Below are 25,221 nucleotides of genomic sequence, written 5' to 3'. Positions count from 1 at the left end.
GAAATTCATATAAACCCTTGCTTAACATAAATGACATGTATAAATATTTGCCTATAAACACATGAAACATGATAAATATCTAAATAGTTTAAAAAAAAATTGAAATATTATTTCAGACACCCAGTAATTATTTAAAAGATAAAGATCAATAAACAACTAAGTTGATATTCTTAGAATTGTCCTCTATCAAAATTGTCATTTTCAACATTGAGGTCTCTCAATTACTGAAGTAACTTCCAAAATATTACCAAAAGTCAAACATATTCATAACTAGAGGCTCCAAAGAGCCTGTGTCGCTCACCTTGGTCTATGTGAATATTAAACAAAGAACACAGATGGATTTATGACAAAATTGTGTTTTGGTGATGGGGATGTGTTTGCAGATCTTACTTTTCTGAACATTCTTGCTGCTTACAATTATCTCTATCTATAATGAACTTGGCCTAATAGCTTCAGAGGAGAATGTTAGTGAAAATTTACAAATTTTACGAAAATTGTTAAAAATTGACTAAAAAAGGCAATAACTCCTTAGGTACGACATCAAAAGTTCAATGAAGGATAAAAAACTTATTTCACATAATTTTACACTAACACCCCCCCCCCCCCCCCACTCCCCCCTCTTAACTTAATTAGGGAAAAATTGATTAACCCATATGGATATATGTAAAAATCAATGTCGGATAACCAAATATTGCTGCAGTTCAACCCCCACCCCCAAACTATTTGAATTAAGTTTTTTTATCTTACATTGATCTTTTGATGTCGTCCCTTAGGTGGTCAATTGACCATTTTGGTCATGTTGACTTATTTGTAGATCTTACTTTGCTGAACATTTTTGCTGTCTACAGTTTATCTCTATCTATAATAATATTCAAGATAATAACCCAAAACAGCAAAATTTCCTTAAAATTACCAATTCAGGGGCAGCAACCTAACAACAGGTTGTCCGATTTATCTGAAAATTTCAGGGCAGGTAGATTTTGACCTGATAAACAATTTAAGCCCTTTGTCAGATTTGCTTTAAATGCTTTGGGTTTTGAGTTATAAGCCAAAAACTGCATTTTACCCCTATATTCTATTTTTGGACGTGGTGGCCATCTTGGTTGGTATGCCGGGTCACCGGACACAATTTTTAAACAAAATACTCCAATGATGAGGCCAAGTTTGGTTTAATTTGTCCAAGTAATCTCAGAGGAGAAGATTTTTCTAAAAGATTACTAAGATTTATGAAAAATGGTTAAAAATTGACTATAAAGGGCAATAACTCCTTAGGGGGTCAATTGACCATTTTGGTCATGTTGACTTATTTGTAGATTTTACTTTGCAGAACATTTTAGCTGTATTCAGTTTATCTCTATCTATAATAATATTCAAGAAAATTACCAAAAACAGCAAAATTTCCTTAAAATTACCAATTCAGGGGCAGCAACCTAACAACGGGTTGTCTGATTCATCTGAAAATTTCAGGGCGGATAGATGTTGACCTGATAAACAATTTTACCCATGTCAGATTTGTTCTAAATGCTTTGGTTTTTGAGTTATAAGCCAAAAACTGCATTTTACTCCTATGTTCTATTTTTAGGCGTGGCGGCCATCGTGGTTGATATGCCGGGTCATCGGACACATTTTTAAACTAGATACACCAATGATGATTGTGGCTTAGTTTGGTTAAATTTGGCGCAGTAGTTTCAGAGGAGAAGATTTTTGTAAAAGTTACAGACGACGGACGACAGACGACGACGGACGCCAAGTGATGAGAAACGCTCACTTGGCTCGTTGGGCCAGGTGGGCTAAAAACTTAATAGTTATTGAAATGTTTTGTTGGTCACTTTGAGTCTCCCAAACTGGTTACAGTTTCATGTGTGTTTTTCTTTAAGCTCAGTCACCTGAAAAAAATGAAGGAATAGTCAAGCTACATATGTATACATTTATACATCAGTTGTTTGCTTGAAAATGTTTTAAATTAATTATATTAAATAAAATGAGTTTTAATATTATATACATGTATTCAAGTACACATATTTGAAGTTGAATATAATTTTTTAGAAGATTTCACATTCAGGACTTCATATACATTTGTAGTGAGAGATTAAAACCCTTCTTGCATATCTGGTCATCTTAAAATGTTTAACAATTCATTTGTTATGCATTCTTATTCTGATTTACATTATGTACTGATATAATGTCTAGTATATTTACAGGATTTAAGATTTCACATACATTGTACTTTATCTCATAGGGTACTTTATCTAAATAAAGAATCTATAAAAGATAAGCATGTATAAAATGTACTTTAAGCGATACTGGTACTCACTTTTGAATTTTCATATTAATGCAGTAGGTTAACTTCAAAATCAAGTTGATCAATTTCTCTAATTATAGCTATAGGCTCCTCTATATATAAGTCTGTCATCTGATGTATCTTTTATCTGTTTGAAGAAATAACAGATTATAAGGTGATCAATTACATGTATTCTTTGAATTGAATTTGGAAAATTGTATTTAAAATCAAATTAGTTATCTTAAGAACCAGTGGAAAATATATAATGAGCTGTTAGCATCTTACTACATTAAAACATTCAAAGTTACAAGACTTTTAGTATGATTAATTCTATTTTTGAATGGACAGGTTAATGTATGAAATGATCTAATTGAACACTTTAAAGCAGAAAGGTAAATTGTGATTAACTTATTACTAAACATACTTGATATATTTGAGTCAAATTAACCTTATATGCTATGCGCTTCAGGATCACACATGTACATGTACAAATGTATCTAAATTATAATGACAAGATCTCAAAATGAGCTATTTTTTTAAATTTTTTTTCAGTTTTGAACTAAATGTTAAAAGTTTGAAATCCTTGCAATTGTATCATGTATAAATCATATGTCTAGATTTAGTTTCTAAGGACACGAAGGACAATAAACAACAAATTTATGAAACAAAGGCATTGCCGTCCCAAAAGATCCCATCTAAATAGTGGATTAAGAATCTAATTATCTTAAGATTTGATATACAAGTTTTATTTTTATAAATACATATATATGCAAGCATGATAACCACTTTTCAATCTATGTGTGTCTTTCATATGTCATAAAATATAGGTACACTGTATATGTAGCAATCAAAATTACAGAAAATTTAAATTTGACGTTCCTGATGTTTAACTAATTAAGCTTACTGTTTACATGTATATCTGACATAAACATATACATGTATATGACTATCCTGATAACTGTAGGATTGTCTTTACTTTTATAAATTGTGACTTGGATTGAGAGTTGTATCATTGACACTCATACCACATCTTTTTATACATTTATCTATTCTACATGTACATGCAAATGTATTCATTTGTAGTTGCATTTTGCTTACAAGTACATTCATTTTGGCACATGAACATACATTACTGACATGTACATATTAATGATAAGCATAATAAATAAGGTGACAGACATGTATGGTCTGTTGTGTATATGGAGGATAGTTGCACATGTGATTTTCTCATTGGCAATCATCATGATCATAACCAAATCTTCTTTTTTTTTGTAACTTTTGAGTCTGATAGTTTTTTTTTTTTTTTATTTTAAATTATTATCCTTTTCAAATAATGTTTGAACATGATGAATAAAATTGTATAAAATTGCTTTCAGCACAGATCATATATTTGCAGAGAATAATTTTGCATTGTAACTAAAAATATGGGGGAGAGGGGGGATTTATTAAAATTATTGAACGGGCCACATGATTTATCCGAGAAGTAATTTTAAACTTCCATAATTTAAACTATTACCTGTTTCAACTGGTATAACTGTCACAAAGAATTCTTTTATACACTATAACTATCATCTGCTTCAAAGTGATCCGCCTTTCCAGTTTTCAAGATGCCCAAAATTATGGTATTTAGATCTTTCTTTGCTTTTGGTGTCCATGATATACCATGTACAAAATGTACTGTTTTAAGGTGGGAGAAAACTGTATGATTTCCAGCATTTGTCCAGCTGAATCATCAAAAACTACTCACGGATGGCTTTAAATTCCTCATATTCCACATTTCCAGCAAAATATACAATAATTTCAGTCTTATAAATAATCCTCATTCCCGTACAGAATTTGTAACTGCCTCTGTCTGAAAGTGATCACCCGTACATGTATGCAACAATCTCCTGGTGAGGGAAATCAGTTTCCCAACACCACAAAATTATGTAGTTTTATTAAATCATATCAAAATGTTCAATTATGTATAAAAACATACAACAGAAGTTCATTTTACTGTCAAAACATTACCAGCTGATTACAACCTGTATCGGTTTTTAAATTGAAGAGCATCACTTTTGGTATGTCTAAACACCAAAAAGTCGAAAATAAACTGCTGTTTCCTGACAGTTTACTGCGTTAGATCATTTACATATCAACAGATACCAGAGATGTTAGTATCATTTCCTGCTGTATTCATGGTCATCTTTTAGAATATATATCAATTGTTATATTGTAGGCTGTTTTTGTTTAGAAATTAATATCCCTATTTCCCTATATAAGCAGTCTAAGTTACTGAAAAATCAAATTCATTTTTGTATACATAATAACCCAATATGACTTTTAAAAATGTCATTTCCCAACAAAAACAAGGTGGATACAATATAAAAACACATTTATCTCAAAAAGGTTGTTGAACAAAATTTCTAACTTCTGCCTGGTTTTCTCTGGCATTGCCTCTTAACTAGAAATATAAAACTTATTGAAAACCAAAAAACGTTTTTATTTAGTAAAAATAAAACTAATTCTATACCACACAAATATGATAGGCCTCTGATACCAAGTCATGGATATTACAGTTGTTTTTCCCTTGTTCCGTTGATTAAAAAAAACGTTTTTGATATTTTTTTTTTTTTTTATGCATCCCCTTTTTGAATTTGTCTAGGAGTTCGATAATTTCGTTATACTTTGTTTTATAGTAAAAGTTAACCTATAATTCTAAACTCCAAATTTTTAACTACCAATCGGTAATGTACATTTGTTATTCAAACCAATTCTAAACTAACAAACTCAAGACTGATACATAAAATTTGATGCCTGTTTTTTATAAATCAAAGTTTAAGTTGCATCTATGCGACTGACATTTGTGAATACACATACAACCTTTTGTGCTAGTGACACAAAACTACGTTTGAGATATTCAAATGTACGAGAGGTAGATATTATGTTTGAGGCATTTTATATATTGTTCACGAAAGTCTGATAAGATATCCTTACTACAGTGTAGATCGCAGTGATGAATTAAGTCTTAATATCAAATATTAATAATAAACAAGTTTGTATTTTAGTTGATTTTGATTGAATTATGAAAAAATAAGTTGACAATGACCTTGGATAATCTTTTCTCCAACGTAGTCAATCGACATTTAATTTCTGGTATATTAAAATGTCAGTTGTACACGTATGCCTTCACATTATCCTTGAGTCATATAGTTTAGTAATAAACAAACCACATAATAAATAGTTTAATTACAGCTGATCACAACTTGATCAATTGCTCATTAATATTAATTAAATACTATTATATAATATTTTATCAGATGACGGATCACTCTGACTATACACTGTACCATAACATCCGTCCAGCAACATAACGCAATATTTTACCAAATGACTAATTATTATACGAGTTCAGGATAATACCAAGAGAGTAATATTATACAAGATTCAACAAGAACATTATTAATTTAATTTTATTGTTTTTACAAGTGCAATGCAGAGAGCAAATCGCCAATACATATTTTAAAGGTTACAACTTTATTGACATGACCTTATATGTATTTGGCGTGAAATACATATATGCAAGGTTGTGTAAACATGTACTTGGCATGACCTCAAAATGCATTTATTGTGGTCTTTGAACATAGCATTTATCTCAATAGGTAAATTTCGTGTTAAGATGACCTCCATATGCCAATTTTGTGTATTGTGCTTCAATATGCATGTTTGTGAACATATGTACTCGGCATCAGCTCGATACATGCTAGTTTTGTGTACATGTGTACTCGGCAAAGCCTCAAAACCAATGAATGCACAGCAAACAACTCAAATATATCGATACATGTTAAGGTCTCGATCATTTAGACTTAGTATCGGTACTAGTATTTATTTTGTTATAAGTGAATTAAAACATAACTAGATACATTTGTATAAATTTGTGAAAACTAATGAAGTCTTATTGACCTACGTTCTCTTTATACTTATATTTGGTATTGAGCAATATCATTAGAATATAAGGTAATGTTCTTTTTCTCAGACTGTTTATGACGTTTCAACTGAATCCATCGGATGTTCACTGATTGATATATAAGTCTCCGAAAACACGATTTATTTATTATTTGTAATTGCTTTGCACTAATTTTTGCCATAAATCCTCTTTCGCCTGATATTTACAGTTTGTTTTAATGTTGCACTACTGTTCCCGGTTAAGGGTTTTATAATAGCAGCTTCGTTATAAGGTATGCATGGTTTTATAATAGAGGTTTAATATATGGTATGGTGTTTCCTACATTGTAACCAAAGACATCATTGAGAACTATGTTTGCTTATATCTTCCTCATTTGGCCTCTGGTGGAAAGTGTCATGTTTGCAATCATCCATATTTGCGTTAAACATGTTCCAGAGCCTACGATTAGTAATTCCTTCTTGCTGCCTAATATAACCTTTGTTAGATTAAGTAAGCAACGGCTGATTTGCACTGCTGCATGTTATCTAATACCATCATAGTTTGTTTGTCGTTCACTAAATGTTTAAGTTCGAATTATAGCCATCGGATGTTTTCGATTTGTCATAAGTAGAGACTTCCTTTAAATTTGGAGCACTCTCCGTTAATTCTGATATTAATGATACACTCCTGTTTTGCTTCACATTTTTTTTCAATATAGCAACAATTATGAAACCTGCATGTTGAAGTTTATTCCAGAAAAGTGTGTTTATATGTTTACAGTATCATGTGATCACATTTACAAAGAGACTTTACAGAAAATTAATTCATTTCAAACTTAATCAAACCAATAAATTACATTTATGTATAAGGTGAAGAGAAGATGTGTTCTGCAAGACACTTCTCCCATATTGTAGACGTAGCGGTGCTCAAACATCTGTTGTTCTTATATCTGGGTTACATCAGAACGGACATTTATATTTATCACGTAAACAAAACATCGCAGAAATGTGAAATTGTTGTAAAACTTATCAAATTTTTACTGTACATTTATATATACAATATGACAATCATCATAATCAAAATTGAAACAAGAAAAATAATTATATTATTTGGTAGAGTTTAATGATTTATTGAACAAACAAGGATCAGTCGTGCTTGGTTATGTTTTTTAGTTTATTGCAATTCGTTGTCAATAAAATACAAGGCAAATGAGAATGAATTCTTAGAATGAGGAAAATTTCTTGTCAGTGGATATTTTATCGCTGTTGTAAAATACAGCATTTATATATAAAAAAAGAAGATGTGGTATTATTGCCGAAACAACTGTCCACAAGAGACCAAAATGACACAGAAATTAACAACTATAGGTCACCGTACGGCCTTCAACAATGAGCAGAGCCCATACCGCATATTCGGCTATACAAGGCCCCGATAAGACAATGTTAACACAATTCAAACGGCCTAATTTATATAAAAAAATGAACGAAAAACAAATATGTAACACATAAACAAACGACAACCACTGAATTATAGGCTCCTGATCTACTTTATTGTTAGTTCACTTGTCTTTTATTTTCTTAATAATGCATACTTTCAAGATTTTGCTATCAGGATATATGAAGAAAATAAATGAAACAACCTTTGAAATGTACCAGCATATCACAAGTTCTATGGTATAAAGGAAGGGAATAACAAGTAAGAAGGAAATATCATATTAAAGAGAAGTTTTTATTTTGAGAACAAAACCATCTACCGCATTAAAAAGACCTTTAAGAATGAAATCAGACAGTAAGATAATAGTTTATTTACGGTCTTTTGTCTTAACAGAGAGCTAAAATAGAGTACTCCACCACGTTAACGACGCTTTATTATATAAGGTATATATATATACATGTACTAGATGAAAAGATCAGGTAGACAGATGTAGTTTGCCATGGTGTAACGATATATTGAATTTTACGAAAGCATATTGAAAACAGAAAATATCTCAACTCAATAGCAGTATTGAAACAAAACAGGAAGTGTGACTGAATAGTACACGGACTTTAATATATGGTATAGCATTCTACTATTCTCAACGGATATTACGATCACGTGTTTCAAAGGTTATTTTACGTATCCGTAGCCTTGTTTTTTTGTTATTACGAATATTAACGCTATGTTTCTATTTATATATAATTTGATGGTCAATACAAACATACCTTTCAGAATATAGATTAGTGACGTCATGAGGTCACACATAACAACAAAAGAGGAAGCGCCATAGCAGACAAAAAGAAAGTTTCAAGTTCATCACTGGATATTTCAGGAAGTTTTTGTTGAATGCAGAGGCTAAGAATACAAGAATGCTAATGCAACAAGCTATGAGGTTGTTAATAATAATGATATTTTTATTAACATGTTATAAATCTTGCAAAATAAATGTTAAAAATACATTGTTATCCATTCTTTTGATGTGTTTGAACCTTTGAATTTGCAATTTGATTAAGTTCATTCCGTTTTGAATTTTCCTCGGAGTTCAGAACTAATGTGATTTTACTTTTGATACACAGAAAGACGTTTTGACACCATTTTCGTAATACATTAGTTACATATGTAAGATTTATATTCTGAACAGGTCCATATAACGTATTGACCTCGTCAAAAGTCCGTATTTGATAAATATCTTATATCAAAAAGTCAATAACAATTTTTGCATAATATACCATAAAATAACTTCGTTTACTTCATTTACGACCGTCAAATCTCAGGTTGACATCCCCACCCCTACAAGAATAAAATTTAATATAAATGTTAATGAAAGGAAATCAAGCAATCTTTAAGAATATGATTGTTGTTATCTAATAGTTCGTTTCTATGTATGTTGCATTGTCGTTTGTTTCGTGTTGCACTTGTTATGTTGTTTCGTTGTTTTCCTGTTAAAGTTGATGTGTTTCCCTCTGTTTTTGTTTGCAACCCATATTTGTTTTCTGACAATCGATTTATGACTTTAGAACAGCGGTATACTATTGTTCCCTTATCTGTTATTTTTTTTTTGTTTTATTTTCTATGCTTTGATATTTATATTTAAGTCACTTGAATTCCTTGAGTTTTAAATATACACTAAACTGTTTAAGAATTTGATGTGTTTTTTTAAATTTAACTTTGATTCTGATTCACACACAAACCCCGTCACAGTGGCAACTGTGCTTCAGGATAGATTTAACTCTTTGATTATTATATGATATGAGTTTGAACGGAGTACATTATTTTCAAATTATTTACTGCAAAATATTATAAATATTAATATGGACATTGCATAACATAAATTTATTTAAAAAATGTATTTTTCAAAAACATATGATCAGTGATTCACAAATGAATAGTATTGAATGATTTATACGTGAAATATTAAAACATCGATTCTGTCTGTATTAAATCCCTACGTGATCACTTCCCAAAATTTGTGAATATAGCGGACCGCTGATGCCATTAGGTGATTATTTATTTATGTTAATTAGTTAATGAAATGTCAGTTTGAAATGACTTTTAAAATAACATCAAAAGACACAATACACTATCATTGGTTTGTAAACAAATATAATTCGACCTATATATTTATTTAATCTTTTAAACGAAGCAACGCTTTCCACTATCCTTCCTTCATATAAGTTTTTAAATAAATCTTTCAAGTCTTTGGTTTAGCTTCAATTAATATTTTCTCACTAACATTGAATTTAATTTTCGTTGTCTTATAAATATAATCGATTTTAAATCTGTCTATTGAGACAAGAAAAACGACTTGATGTAAGGCTAACAAAGAGAAAGTAGAATTTAAAACTATTAATCAACCTCATGTGTTTACCATTATGACAAGTTGAGAAAGTCCAAGATCATTGCGGTTATTAATTGTACAAAACGTAAAGTAATAGATAACGTGAAGATATTGAATCTGGTGTTCTAAATTCAAAACTTTACAGCTTTTCCTCAAATGCATTCAGCTAGTATCACACAAAAGATACATATAAAGATGTCAACAAATCTATTTCTTATGTTTAAGTTTAAAATGACAACACTAAATGTTGGCCAAATTAAAATAAATATCTTAGATATTGGAATATGTGGTATGAGTGCCAATGAGACAATTATCCATCCAAGTAACAATTTATAAAACTAAACTGTTATAGGTAAAAGTATGGCCTTCAACACGGCGCTTTTTCTCACACAAAACATCAAGATATAAAGGGCCCCAAAATTACTAAGGGTAAAACCATTCAAGCGGGAAAAACAACGGTATAATCTATATAAAAACGAAAAATCAAAACATGTCAAGCGTTTGTAGAGATGATGTATTTTTTGTTAGGATATTTCAAGATATTTTCAGTGATGATATATTATTGTGAGTATAATTCGTAATAGAGACGATCAACTTTATTTATTTCCGAAATGTTAACCTGTTTTCTTGTTATATTCAGTAATTTAAATATCAATGGTCAACGGTCTTTGTTATATCTTTATTTTCAGATAATGAATTATAGTCTTTGACTGAACTCATGTATTCAAGATGTAATAATCAGCATGTAGAAGAATTATCACACCTATTACAATAGTTGCTATGAAAACCCCACACAACGAACGATAGTCGATAATCCTGCAATTGTTTCATAAAACATGTAATCTTACAAAGAAATGCGAACACACAAGAACATTGGATTTAATGATAATGAATAAGTTTTTCAATAAAAAGTACCGTTTATTTGTATATTAACTTCTATGAAATATGATTATATAATTTTTGAACTCACCCCAGTTCCATTGCTAATGTTTGAGACAATTAAGAATTATGTAGATAACGTTCACTCTCAGATATCTATGATGTCCCGCAAATCATGTAATTCAATATTTACATCACCTTGTTCAAGGTGATTTGCGATTTTATCCATGCAAAAAGTTTATTACAAATGGTTCTTTCCTTTTACCTTGACACAGATGAACGAACTACAAATAGAATATATGTCACATGTGACGAGTTTATGCTTTCTTACGTCAAAATCAGATGCATGTTCTAACACACTGAAAACCCATCCGTGAGACATTACACTATCTCAGTGGATACATTTTGCACACATTAGGTGCGACATTATCACATTGTGCAGACTTCATTAACATGAGTGTTCTCGAAACTGCTCTTAGTGGTTACAAGGAAGAATTGACACTACATGTAACAAAATTTGGGTCATCACAATAAACAAATGGTTAACCGATACGAGAACTTGTATCTGGACTAACGTAGGGAGCGGGGGGAGGGAGCGGGATGGGGGTAATTTTTTGTGAGCTAATGCTCGTAACATTATCAAAACATGTATTCACCTATAGTGTTTTTTATTAAAACTGTAAACCAACTTATTTTCGCGACTTTCGCGACTTGCAAAATAACGCGAATATAAGAAAATCGCGAAATAAAATAGACGCGAAAAGGTCAAGAAAGGGTAGAACGCGAAATAAAGTATACGCGAAAATAAGTTGGTTTACAGTAAGTTTAATGCGGGTGACACTACAAACTGCTAAGAGTCGGAATTGGCCAGTTTTTGTGCTCAACAAGTAAAATCGAGCACACATTTTACTCGACTAGTCTAGACAATGTCTCAACTGTACTTAACTGTACTGAGACAGGTCGAGACTAGTCAAGGCAGGTCGAGACAGGTCCAGCCTTGGTCAAGACCATTTCAGACTACACAAAGATCATCAAGTACTGAATCAGACTAATTAGGTAAAGTCGAGACCTAGTCGAGTACACTTAAGTACAGTTAAGTACAGTCGAGACAATGTCAAGACTAGTCGATTAAAATGTGTGCTCGATTTTACTAGTCGGGCACAACAACAGGTCAATTCAGACTCTGATCAGTTTGTAGTGTGATACTTGTAGAGCTTACCCAATAAGAATTCCCAAGGCAGTCCTTTAGCTGGCCCCTTAAAAATGTATATAGTACAGTTATAATGGACGTCATACAAAACTCCGAATTATACACAAGAAACTAAAATTAAAAATCATACAAGACTTACAAATACTAGAGGCTCCTGACTTGGGACAGGGGCAAAATTGCGACGGGGGTAAACATGATTGTGAGATCTCAACCCTCCCCCTATTACTGTAGTCAAAGTAGAAAAGTAAACGCATAACAATACGCACATTAAAATTCAGTTCAAGACAATTCCGAGTCCGATGTCAGAAGATGTAACAAAAGAAAATAAATAAAATGACAATAATACATAAATACAGACTACTAGCAGTTAACTGACATGCCAGCTCCAGACCTCAATTAAACTGATTGAAAGATGAAGTCTATGTTTGTATTGTGTTTCTCGTTTGCTATACATATTATCATCATACGTCCATGTCAATTGAACGCTTGTCATAGACTTATGACATAGCTATATTGCTTTACATTTTAATTAAATCTTTTGAATAAATGTGACATTTTCTATTAAGTTTATTTGTCTTAAAATCATCTGTCAATGTCTAAAAGATGCATTAATTCTGAAATACGATCACAGCATGAATTGATCTTAATTAAAAGAGATAAACAATATTCTTTTTTATCAGACAACATAAGTTTACATTAAATAGAAATCTTTACTTGGGTTATCACAAGTGTACAAACTGGACATGGGTAAATACTGTAATTAGATCTTAAGGTCTCGAGTTTTCATCAGACGACAAAAAATATAAATGTCAGCGCAAATTGAAATGTTAATATAACCTTTTAACCTATGACTTTTTTACCATTCGGGTTCATAAAGTAAGTGGTGAACTGTGATTAACCATATTAAGTTTCAAATGTCTTTAGCACTTTTCAAAGGAACGAAAGTCATAACACAATTTGAGTTCCCAATACGACTTTACCTTCTTTCCTTTCTTTCGTTATACAGAACACGTGAATCATCGAAGTTTTCGTTTGAAACATGTTGCTCAATCGTTTATATCTGCTTTGTATATTGTTTGACTTTTAAACATATATGCTCTTAATCATCACATAATTAAACACAGTTATGACTGAAAATCCGAGAAACTAAAAGAGACTTACTAACTAAGAGAGGTGAACTATATCAAAGGGGTATTCAAACTACTAAGTCGACGACAACTTGACAAAGCAAACAGAAATACATAAAAAGATGACAAAGAACAATTTAAAAACTCGGTCAACACGAAGCCAACCAATCTCAATATCTATCATTATAACCAAATGATCAATATAATAATAAAAAATAATAAAATTCAAATAAAAACATTTATTAATTTATTAAAACATTATTATTTAAAAGTAAAAGAGACCTATGATTCCTCTGTAGTGGCCAGTGGGTCAAATTTATTTGTAATTATTAAGGTGAAAGTTTAATTAGTAGACAAGTTTTCACGTATAAAGCACCAGTTTGTAAGAGAAGTTCGTCATTCTCATTCGTAAATGATCTTTTTGGGTGAGCATGAGTTCATGTATATGTATCAAGTCTGCGCTTCCTTTTATAATAAAATTTTGACTACATAATTTATTATTCTAATACATTGCGTGAAACTCAAGTTTAGGTAATTACTTTAATACTATGTTTTTTTAGTCATGCCGTTTTCGGATGCAATTTAATTTAACTCTTCTTATTACTTTCAAAATCAATATTGAAGCATTACTGAATTTCAAGTAAAGTTTTCTTATTGTGTATATTCATCGGTTCGTACATTGTTTTTCTTTTTTGTTATTCTAGTATGTAAGTATGCTTAGAAATAAACTCATTATAGATACCAGGATTATATTTTATATTTAAGCCAGACACGCGTGTTGTCTACAAAAGACTCACCATTCACGCTAGAATAAAAAAAGTTAAATAAAAGGGCCAAATAAAGTAAGAAGTTAAAGAGCATTGCGAGAAAAACTCAGTGAAAACAGGAGATAATTCCGTCAATTCGATTGATGTTCAAGACTGGGTAGACATGTGTAGAAAGATGTTCAAGACTGGGTAGACATGTGTAGAAAGATGTTCAAGACTGGGTAGACATGTGTAGAAAGATGTTTCAGACCGGGTAGACATGCAAAGAAAGTCAAAGCGTTCAAAAATCATTCTGCAGCAGGAGCACAATTAACCGGTGAAAATATTCTGTATGTACAATGTATTGAATTAGAGATCTAGTACAATATCCCACAAATACTTCCGGAAAGATACACACGACAGACGAAATTACTTTGGCATTGCTTAATCGTAACGTATGATAACAACGTGGTTCATCAACGCAATTTCCACTGTGGTATTTTTTTAAATGTTTTCTAACCAAAGATGATTATAGATGCGTGGCCTCTGTTGTAATTATTAATGTGTAAGATATCAATTAAGTGTTAGATTCATGTTTTCGTCTTGAGAAAAAATTTACAAAACTATTCTTATTCCCTGAAATTATTAAGGAACATGTGACACTTGAATCTGGATTTATCGTTTGTGTCCCCGTTTGAATTGTTTAAAGTTTGTCTTTTTATGGCCTTTTATAGATGACTAGGCTGTATAGATTTTGCTCATTGAGTGTTTAACGGTGACTTATAATTGCTAACCTCCAATGTCATTTGGTCTCTGGTGGAGAAATGATTCATTTTAAATTATTCTTTGTACCACTTATAAGCGTATTTTTTCCTTATAAAGAAACAGCTATCGATGACATAAGCATTCAGGGATAAGGTATCAAACACAATGAAGCAAATATATACTTTCTATTGATTGGAGAATAATTCGATGAAAAAAGTGCCTTGTATTCTTGGCAACAATTGACTTATTATTCTCCAAAAACCAGGAAGTAGCAAAAACGATGATTTAAAAGTTGTATATTCAAACAGTTGTGTCATTTTTGTCTGTCGGTCTGAACAACGACATTTTTAGGGACTATTCGATTCACATCACAATTATAGAAGACACTATCTTGTTTCAGATGTTAGTAAAACGATTTACTTTTATGGTTTCACATTTTAACATTTATCTTATGAAGAGAGGACAATTTACTTTTTCATTAAAAGAATTTGCCAAGGAATATGCATCACCCAAATGTTGTATACATTTAATACACGAGGAATATTGTGCTTCAATTGAGAACTTTTAATTAAAAATATCACAAAAAGTGCGGTCTCTGTTTCTTTAGTTAATTTAGAAAACTATCAATATGTATGTTCCAATTATCAATATACAATTATATTTCTTATGTATATCTTAATCAAAGATCATCCAATTAATAGCTGAATTTAAGAAGTTGCAAAGTGTCTGTTAATTTGTCAAAACAGGGGGAAACGTAGTTACGAAATCAGATTATCAAACTCGTCTTTTCCTCTGTATATTTCTAATCATCAAACAGATAGCTTGTAATTTACTTCTAAGAAATCTAAGAATTTGCTTCAAGATACGCTTTTGTAAGTAGAAACCACCAAACACGAAATTAGCAATCTACTAATTTCTTTACATTTATAGGTTTGTTATTTATTAGCATATTAGTTTGTTTTATAGTTATTTGAATTGTAATCCATACCCCTTTTTCACATTTTTACCCATTGAGTATGTTTGTTTGTTCAGATATCATTAAATGTTATCATTCCAATGCAATTGTATGCCACCGTCAAACAAGTGAGAGGTTTAGTTTGCTTAAAACTCAGTTACATTCACATTCATTTCTACATACCAAATCAGGAATATGACAGTTATTATTATTCGTTTAATGTGTTTAAGCGTTTGAATTTACCCTCTGATTAGTTTCTGTTCAGAATTTACCTCAGTGTAAGGTATTTTTGATATTTTGCTTCTTAATAGAAAACTAAATTTCTGAAACATTTATTTTCTTTTTTTTTTTTTTTTTTTTCATTAAAACTAAGTTTTATTAACATATTTACATTTGTTAGTATATACATCAAATACCGGTACCTTATCCCGGCCTCGTTAACATTAGTATAATACATCTAAAATTATGGTTAATTATGTTAGTACACAAATTTTCTTAAATCCGGATATAATTCATGTCTTTGCCTGAATGATTTTCTAAACTAGTATCTTTGTTTACAAAGAAGGTAGATAACACGTGCAGTGCATATATATATGGAATATAAACTAATAAGTGCTTTTTATTCAAGGAAATGTTTCCAAAATATTTGTTTTGAAAGGATTATTGATATGCCGTTATCTTTTTCTGTTGTGAATATTCGATTGATATGCAGATGCATTTTGCCAAATATGACTACAGTAAAATCGGATGCTATTTTATCAATTGAAGGTAATTGTCATTTATGTCAGATTATAGATTATAACGTTATGTCTTGGATAACATTAAACTGGTGGGGGAAAAATATGAGTGGACAACAACAAAAAGAGACGAATAATATATAGTACAAGTAATAACCATGAAAACATAACAAATACATATAAAAACAACAGCTGACTGTTGTATGAAAATACAGTCAAATCTAAACTCACAATTTATAAACACTATAATTTGCATGCACATACATAACCAGGTAGTTAGTTATACATGTGCTGTGCTTGAAGAAAAATTACAGTATAATCTCAATATTTCAAATCAAATATTTACATGTATATACATAAACATAAACAGGTAATTATACCTTTGCCATGTTTGAAGAAAATTACAGTATAATCTCTGTATTTGGGTGAATGAGTCAGACATTCAGTTCATTAAATTGCTTTAATAGTCTGACAATTTTATATCCTAAAAAGTTTCTTATTTCAATAAAAGTTCTGATCTCTTGTCTTAATATTTTGAGTGGTTGTATAACTTTTATTTTTTTGTCAGACATATAGTATACTTTATATATTGTGTAACTAATAATAGTTAAAAGTAAATTGAGTCCATAGTACTCTTTATCATGTATTTTATATCCAAAAGCTATGTTTTTTAGATTGATAACATGTCTTCCAATATTTAGTTTCTTAAGAATTTGTTGTACTTTTTCCCAGAATAATTCAAAATATGAACATTTGAGGAAGAAGTGTTCATAATTCTCTATTTGTTTACAGTGTAAGCAGGTGTCTGTTTCTACTATATGCCATTGTTTTAATAGTTGATTACAGGGAAGTATATAATGAAGTAGTTTCCATCTAAATATTTTATATCTATTATCATCTAAAAATGTAAAGATAAATTTTAATGTTTCATATGCTAGATTAGTATTTTCTAGTGTAAAGTATGATTTCCATTTTAAAAAGCCAATAGGTGTTTGCATTTCCTTTGTTTCTAGTAAGAAGTTATAAATATCATGGTTATTTAGGGTTTGAATAGGCTTTTTGTTTATGATGTTCAGATTTTCTTTTATATTTATATTGACTTGTGTATGTTTAGAAGTTGAATTTTTGATGATATTGGTCCACTGTTTTGGAATAGCTTTCTTCAGTTTTGTGAGCTCAGCTATCCAGTTTTCCTTATTTTTTAGTTTACTTAGTATGATATCTGAGGATATATTTCCATCTTTATCTAATAAGTCGTTTATAACCAGAATGTTGCTTTGTATCCAGTTTTTAAACAGTAAACATTTATTGTTGATTTTAATATATGTATTGCCCCATATTATTTGTTTCCTTATTTCCCAAAACAATGTAGGCTTTTGTATAGTTTTTTCTTTTACTTTTATCCAGGTCTTTATTAACTGCATATAAAACTCTGGGATTTGTTTTATAATATTTTTTTCAATAATATTTATATTGGCTATATTCATCTTGAATATTAAAAAATTATCTCCTAACTTATTCAAAAAATATTTTGGAATTATCTTCCAATGTTGCTCATCATTTTCTTCAAACAATAATTGTTTTATCCATTTTAGTTGAATTGTTGAAATATAGGTATCTATACAAATCATTTTTAATCCCCCTTCCGTATAATTTTGCGACAAATTATCTCTTTTAATCATATCTCTTTTCCCATTCCATATATAGTTATATATCATAGTTTTGATGTTTTGTATAAAATCTTTTGGTAATATCATGTTGCTTGCTATATATGTTATATTTGGCAGTATTAGAGACTTGACAATAGTTATTCTTCCTAGCATACTTAGCTTTCTTTTTGACCACATGTTTATAATTTTTTCAATTTTATCAGCTTGTTTTTGACAATTAAGTTTTTTACAGTTTTCTTTATTATAGCCAAAATAAATGCCCAAACTTTTTATAGGTTCTTTCGTCCAATTGATTCTTTCGAATTTATCTTTAGTATGTTTAAGACTGCCTAGCCAAATTCCTTCTGTTTTAGTTCTATTTAATTTTAATCCTGAGAATGAGCCAAATGTTTCTATTAAGTTCATGACTAAAGATATTTCCTTTTTGGATTTTAAAAATAAGGTTGTGTCGTCATTTATTTTCTTAAATATTACACTACCGATATCAAATGATACAAACTAAATGTCTTCAAAATTTGGATGCATTAGGTTAAAATATCTAAATGATCAAATGATAGAGTTTTCTTATGCATAATCAAAATGAATACTTGTATTTCCAACTATTATTGTTATGTTCAGTTTGTAATTTTTTTTCCCGGCAGTACACGTGTCTACTGACTTGAGAATTTATACAATTTTAAGCTTATTGAATAGAGATTATCTAAACTAATGTAACCGATATAAAATTCAATATGAAATTATTACTTAATGTTAAAAGTATATTTGCCTTAGATTATTATTGAAAATTGGAATGACTCGTCGATAGAACACACTATGAATAAAAAGTTATAATGTTAGCAATACGTCAGTACCGTTATGGTGTAAAGCACAAGTCTCTACCTTATAATCCAAAGGGTACAACAATTTGCAGTTCTGTGTTAAGATTACAACATAGTAGTCATCGGTTTTGTCGGGAACAGTTATGTTTAAGGAGTCCCTCCTAATTAAATGAATCACAAATTTGTCTGCAATTGAGTTAGAAAAGGAGTTTCTTTACCTTGAAAAGACAATGTTTTTCAACTCTGATTGATATATACAGGATAAAGGGACAAACATGCAACTTTAGAAAAATACATTCTAGTACATTTATTGTAAAAAGGTTTGAAATAAACGTAAAATAGTGGTGGACATTCATTATCTCTTTGTGCCCGGGTGTATTACCGTGTCACCTTTAGGAGACCTTCAGAAAATGTGTAATAATCAAATATTCAGATTAATGGTCACCGGAAAGCTTAGATTGATTTATTAGTCTCAAAAGATAATGTAGCAGACGAGATTATTTAGCTTTTACAAGAATCCTCTACTGACATTGATAATACGGAATTGTTGAAGATCTGCTAATCATTTTGTAAACTGTTTTATGGTCGAAGCATTCACATTATCTTATTTTAAAATTTAAAAGAGAACGGATTTTTGTAAACATACAATTGTTCTTATTTCTCATTAATGTCACATCTCTGAAACAAAATTACGAGAATCAATTTATTTTGACGAACTTCATAGAAAAAGAAAGAAGAGAAAGTTAATCCTTCCTTTCCAATGTCAACGGTATAGAATATTGCGTAGCATCCATACATGTTAAACTTCTGAACATCTTTTGTAAGATTTCACAATGCTGTCTGAGGAAAACCTTGTTTATCTCCTGGATGATTGCCTACTGATATATATCTGTATGTAGCTGCTTTTGTCAGTCATCTAGCCATATATCAATGTTTAATATCTATCATGATGTTTGTGTTATATTTAAGCATCTCATATCTGATAAACATGAAATTAATAATTAGTTTTTATCTTTTTCATTTGTTGTAAAAGGAGCAATCAATTTGCGATAACAAGAAAATTGTTAGTATCGCAAGTTTTCCGGATGCAATAGGACTTAAAGAAGATGCTTTGTAGTTATAGATTCAACATGAAACTTAATTGCGTTAATTTTACTGTCAACAAGTCAATACTTTCTTACTGCGTTTGTATATGATCATTAATGACTGTACTTTCCTGTAATTATTTGGTCTGATCGATGTAAATATTGTATATTGTAAGTTTTAAATGATCATACAGTCAATACAAACATCTAACTTATTCAGTCATTGATATCATATATGTATAGGGGATAGAAATGTCGGTGAGATAAAAGTCTTAGACAGTTTTCTTTTGTTAAGTTTGCGCATTCCTTTAGCTTCACACCAATAAAAAATAATCTCATATTAACTATTAAGTGCTCATATTATGTGATGAAATATGCACAGTTCACAAAATTACTGTTAACTAATTTAAAAATTATATTATAATGAATAATGCGCTTTTAATTACACAGTTAGCCTTGAATGCCTAGTTACCATCAACAGCTGTAAATGTGTATGAATTCATAACATAATGAAGAGGGAAGTCTTACATTTGAAATAACTGCGGCTTTATATTGTATTAGAGCATTACGATTGTCATCTGAAAAATCATTTAAAATGTTTAAAATTTTAATTCAGGCTTTTGAATCTCAAATTACTAATACATCTCTCCGTAAAACGTTCGGTTGTTTTTTTTCTCACAACTTCAATTCAGAGCTTCTTGATATATGATACAGAGCTACGTATTGACACGCTGCTTAATATTTCTCCGTCATTTATTAATTTTTCGTTTTCCTCATTCATGTGTTTTTTCTCATTGACGCACGTGTACTCAGTTTTTGTCTCAGCAATTTCTTAATAGAACCAAAAGTATTTATATTCGATATTTATATTCGCAATTGCAAGCTTTACCGTATGGCAAATTTTCAGATACAAAGCGAAAGTTATCCTATTTTTCCTAAATACATGAAAGTTCTTCTTTTGATTCATATACAGTTATTTCGACGTTTTTGTATCAACTTCAAATATAGGTTTGTGCTACCATATAAAGAGTGATTTAGAATCGATGCCATTTGAAAAACTATCCAGAAAAACATAAACGATTGTCTAACTTGGTAAAAGCAAATGTTATAACTTATAGTCAAGTTTCGACCTTCAACAATAAGCCAAATCTACACCGTATTGTAATCTATTAAAAAAAACATTGGAATAACAAACGAGAAGCACAAACAGTTGATGTATGGCAAACATTAAATAAAAAAACGAATAATACACTAAGCAACCGACGACAATCGCTGAATTACAGGCTCCTGATTTGGAACAAGCAACTTTAACATTGGTCAGCTAAACTGAGTGTTGTTCTACTTCCTGTGGTATGTTTCAATATTATTTGGTTTTAAGATTTCTGTTCATTCAAGCACTTGAGTAAAAAACTAGTGAGTGTTAATTATCAAGAGTTATATAGTGACTTATCCTTAATGTTATTCCTTGATGTGTTAAATTCTCTCAATTGTTTGACATATTTGATAAATCTTTCCAAGCTAATTGTATTGTGTTTTTAAAAAAATCACTTGTTAATTTGAAAGACTGACACAACTTCAATTCTTTAATCAAATTTCAGTCCTTTTTAAAGCTTCAACGTTAACATAACTAATTAACAGTGCTTAATGTATGAGTAAGCAATCATTATGTATGAACAAAACAATTATTTCGGAACTGAAATGGTTATATCTATTTGACATCAATCTGACACTCTGTACACCTCCCTATAATTGCAATAATGTCGAGATATCATGCTGTTATTGTTATAGGTAGTTATAAAGAAATCATATTGTCTCAAAATGATTATGTCTAAACGTTAGACACTGAGTTCAAGGTCGAGCCTTAGATAACTGTTGATATTCATTTAAACGATATATGTCCTATGTCAACATGTTCTAATTGAGTTCGTGTAAGGCATCCAATGGAAATATTCAATGACAACATTCAATTGATTTAATGACATTCCCCAAAAGACGACTTTCCATGTGAACATTGCACTGATAGAATATAGTTGATATACTAATTAAGGCGAAGTGTACGTAATTGCACCTCTCTAGCGGAATACGGGATTAAAAACGTTTGTCGTTAGTTATGCAAGTTATCTCCCTTACTCCAAGAAAGGACACACGAAAGAGAAACTACTTTTTGCGGTCTATCATGAATCCAACAATCACGCCTGTGCTGTCTTAAAACCTCATATAAATTATCTGAATTACTCCAATTAGAAATCAAAGCATTATGTACGTTGTTCTAAAAAATAAGTCTTTCTTTTTGTAAAGGAGAATTTCAGTCAAAAACAAATTTCTGTTGAATTTTATGATACAAAATAAACCTTCAAATAACGATGAAAGTCATAGTCAATATTCCATACAAGCTACGAAATACAAAATGATAAAAAACAGCCACCAGAAATCAATTAAAGTTATACCCCTTAATCAGGGTTCTAGTTTATACGAAATGTATCTGTGTTGTCTTCTCGCTTTTGTAAATAAAAATAACAACTTAATAATTTTTGGTACAGCAAATATTGTGCAAAAGCAAGTACCATTTAATCATCTTTGCACTTATCCCTCAGAGAAGCAACTCACATAACTATTATTACGAACTCTTACCCTATACCTCCGACTAAAAACAAAAACTAAGGTTTATAATATAAATGAATTAATAGTTGCTATGTTTTGAAAATTTTTGATATCTTCAACGTTAACAAAAAAACGTTATTTTATCCGAAGAGAACTCTGCAATGGTATAACTGTCTTTAACTACCTGAAATCAGCTGTGTAAAAAAGTGTTTTGTATACCGTTGTTTGACTTTGTTCGTTTGCCTTTCGTGTTAAGTTTTTTTGCCATGGCATTGCCAGTTCTTTTTCGATTCATAAGTTCAATCATCCCTTTGTTAGTTGTCGCTTGTTGAACAACACTATCTGCCCGATGGCAATCATTCACAACGTTTTTGTAACTGTTAAGATTCGAACGGCACTGGAACGTATTCTGTAGGCAAATTGCGCTTCGGATGGTCCAATTTCTAGCCAGTAAGATAAAGAAACGGCCCAAAACTTCATAGAACTTCAAAATAAGTTATCGGAGCAGACAACACTGCTTCGGATGTTTGATCAAATGATATGATGACTTATATCGTACTAATTTACCTGTAATTTCATATCAATTCAGAAGTTTTATAAGATACGAATCATTGAACGATCTATAGGCTTTTTTTCAATAAGCTTATTCATATAACAAATAGTAATATATATTATTCCTGTGCACATATTTGTCTTGTTGAACCAAAATTGTTTTACAGTATTCTCTATAATAAAGACGACATTAAATAATAGAGAAACGATTAACTGGCAATTTGATTTGTTTGACTGCTGTAATCATATTTTTGACATTTGTACCTATTATGTCTGTTTGGTTTGTTCACACATCGTTGTCAATATAATGGAATCTGATGCGACTGTCCTACAATTGAGAGGTTTTGCTAGCTTGACAACCGGGCTAAATCCTCCATTTTTGATGAGACATTGCTTATACCAAGTCAAAAATATGACAGTTGTTATCCATTTGTTTGATGTGCTTGCGAAATTGATTTTGCCATTTTACTTTCTTTTTTGAATTTTCCTCGGAGTTTATATATATATATTTTTTTTTACTCTGGTATATTGTTATCTCATTGGACACTAAACCACACATCCTTATTTATAAATCTAGGGTCAAAATTCCAAGGAAATCATCACTTGGTAGGTCAAGAGTTATTTCGGCCAATACCCAATACATGTAATACAGTGTAAGCCCTTTCAAATAACAAAATGATTTATAGATGTATTGCGGATAAATTCTAAAATCAATGTATTAGTCTCGTTTCAGCCTAATGCTGTAATCCACTACTTACCTGAAAAGTAAATGCTTTGGAAAACTATTTAGATCAAAGGTTTCGTAATGTAAATAGTTAAATATACCTTTATTGCTGATGTTAATGCTTTTTTTAATAGTTCATCAAAATGTATTCTTCGTAGATATATATATGACACAGGATACAAATTTACAGCAATTTTATTAAGATAGACCTGTTAATCAAATATATAAACCTTTTATATGTAAATATCGTATCTCCGCCAATAACCTCAATATAGAAACATGCAGATATTACAATGTATATAGAGAAAATAGATTATGTACTATGTCCAATGACAATATTGTAGAAGATGAATACCATGTTATTCTACAATGTAATAGATATAGTGATGTAAGAAAACTATAGTGACAGAACTTAATAATTTAGGTAAATTTGTGTTTAGTATTCGTAATATGTAGTTGTATTAATTATTTATCATATGAATTTATTTTTGTTCTCTGACACACGTGTATTGTGTATAATTATTGTATTTATATTTCACTGATGCATTCAAAAAATATTGTAAAATTGTATATTCTATAAGCTGTATTGCTTCTGAATAAAGTATTATTATTAGTCTCGTTTCAGACTAATGCTTTAATCCACTAAATAGCATGTTATGACAAAGTTTTCAGATAATAATCTACAACATAGATAGGATTATATAAAGAACGGACTTTTGGACTATCTTGATTGCAATCAGATATTATGCAAATTTTATAGAAATGAAATAATGTTTCGTGTTGAAACATTTTTATATTATTTTCATCATAGCCAGGCTAATTATTCCATTATCTCTTGTGAAATAATTTGATGGCAATTCAAATGTCTGTATGTAAAGGTTATCATAAAAAGAAAATTAAAAAAAAAGATTGGCCACAATAGAGACAAATTTTATGATAACACAGATGATATCGGAATAATCTTAATGATTTGTAATCAGTAGTTATTGTTTCATCTCATTGGTATTCATTGAAATGTAACACAATCTTCTGAGCTATATTTTCTATTTGTAACAACGATTATAAAGCATTACGGAAATGACTATGATGAGTTTTTAAATGCGTACATTCAATTTATTATCATGATCCAAATATGCAACCTTGTAGTATTTTAAATTTATAAACAATTATCATGGAAATATTCCGACAAAACTGTAGTACTCGTTATGTTTACGTAGTACATATATTTTAATCAATAACAATTATCTCGATTATATCAACTTTGAGCAACATTTTTGTGTTGTGTTGCACAATCTATTACACGCAGGATTCACCTTGCAGTGAACACATATT

This window comes from Mytilus edulis, chromosome 7, assembly GCF_963676685.1.
Source record: "Mytilus edulis chromosome 7, xbMytEdul2.2, whole genome shotgun sequence".
NCBI lineage: Eukaryota > Metazoa > Mollusca > Bivalvia > Mytilida > Mytilidae > Mytilus > Mytilus edulis.
Note: the sequence above shows the minus strand (reverse complement) of the source record.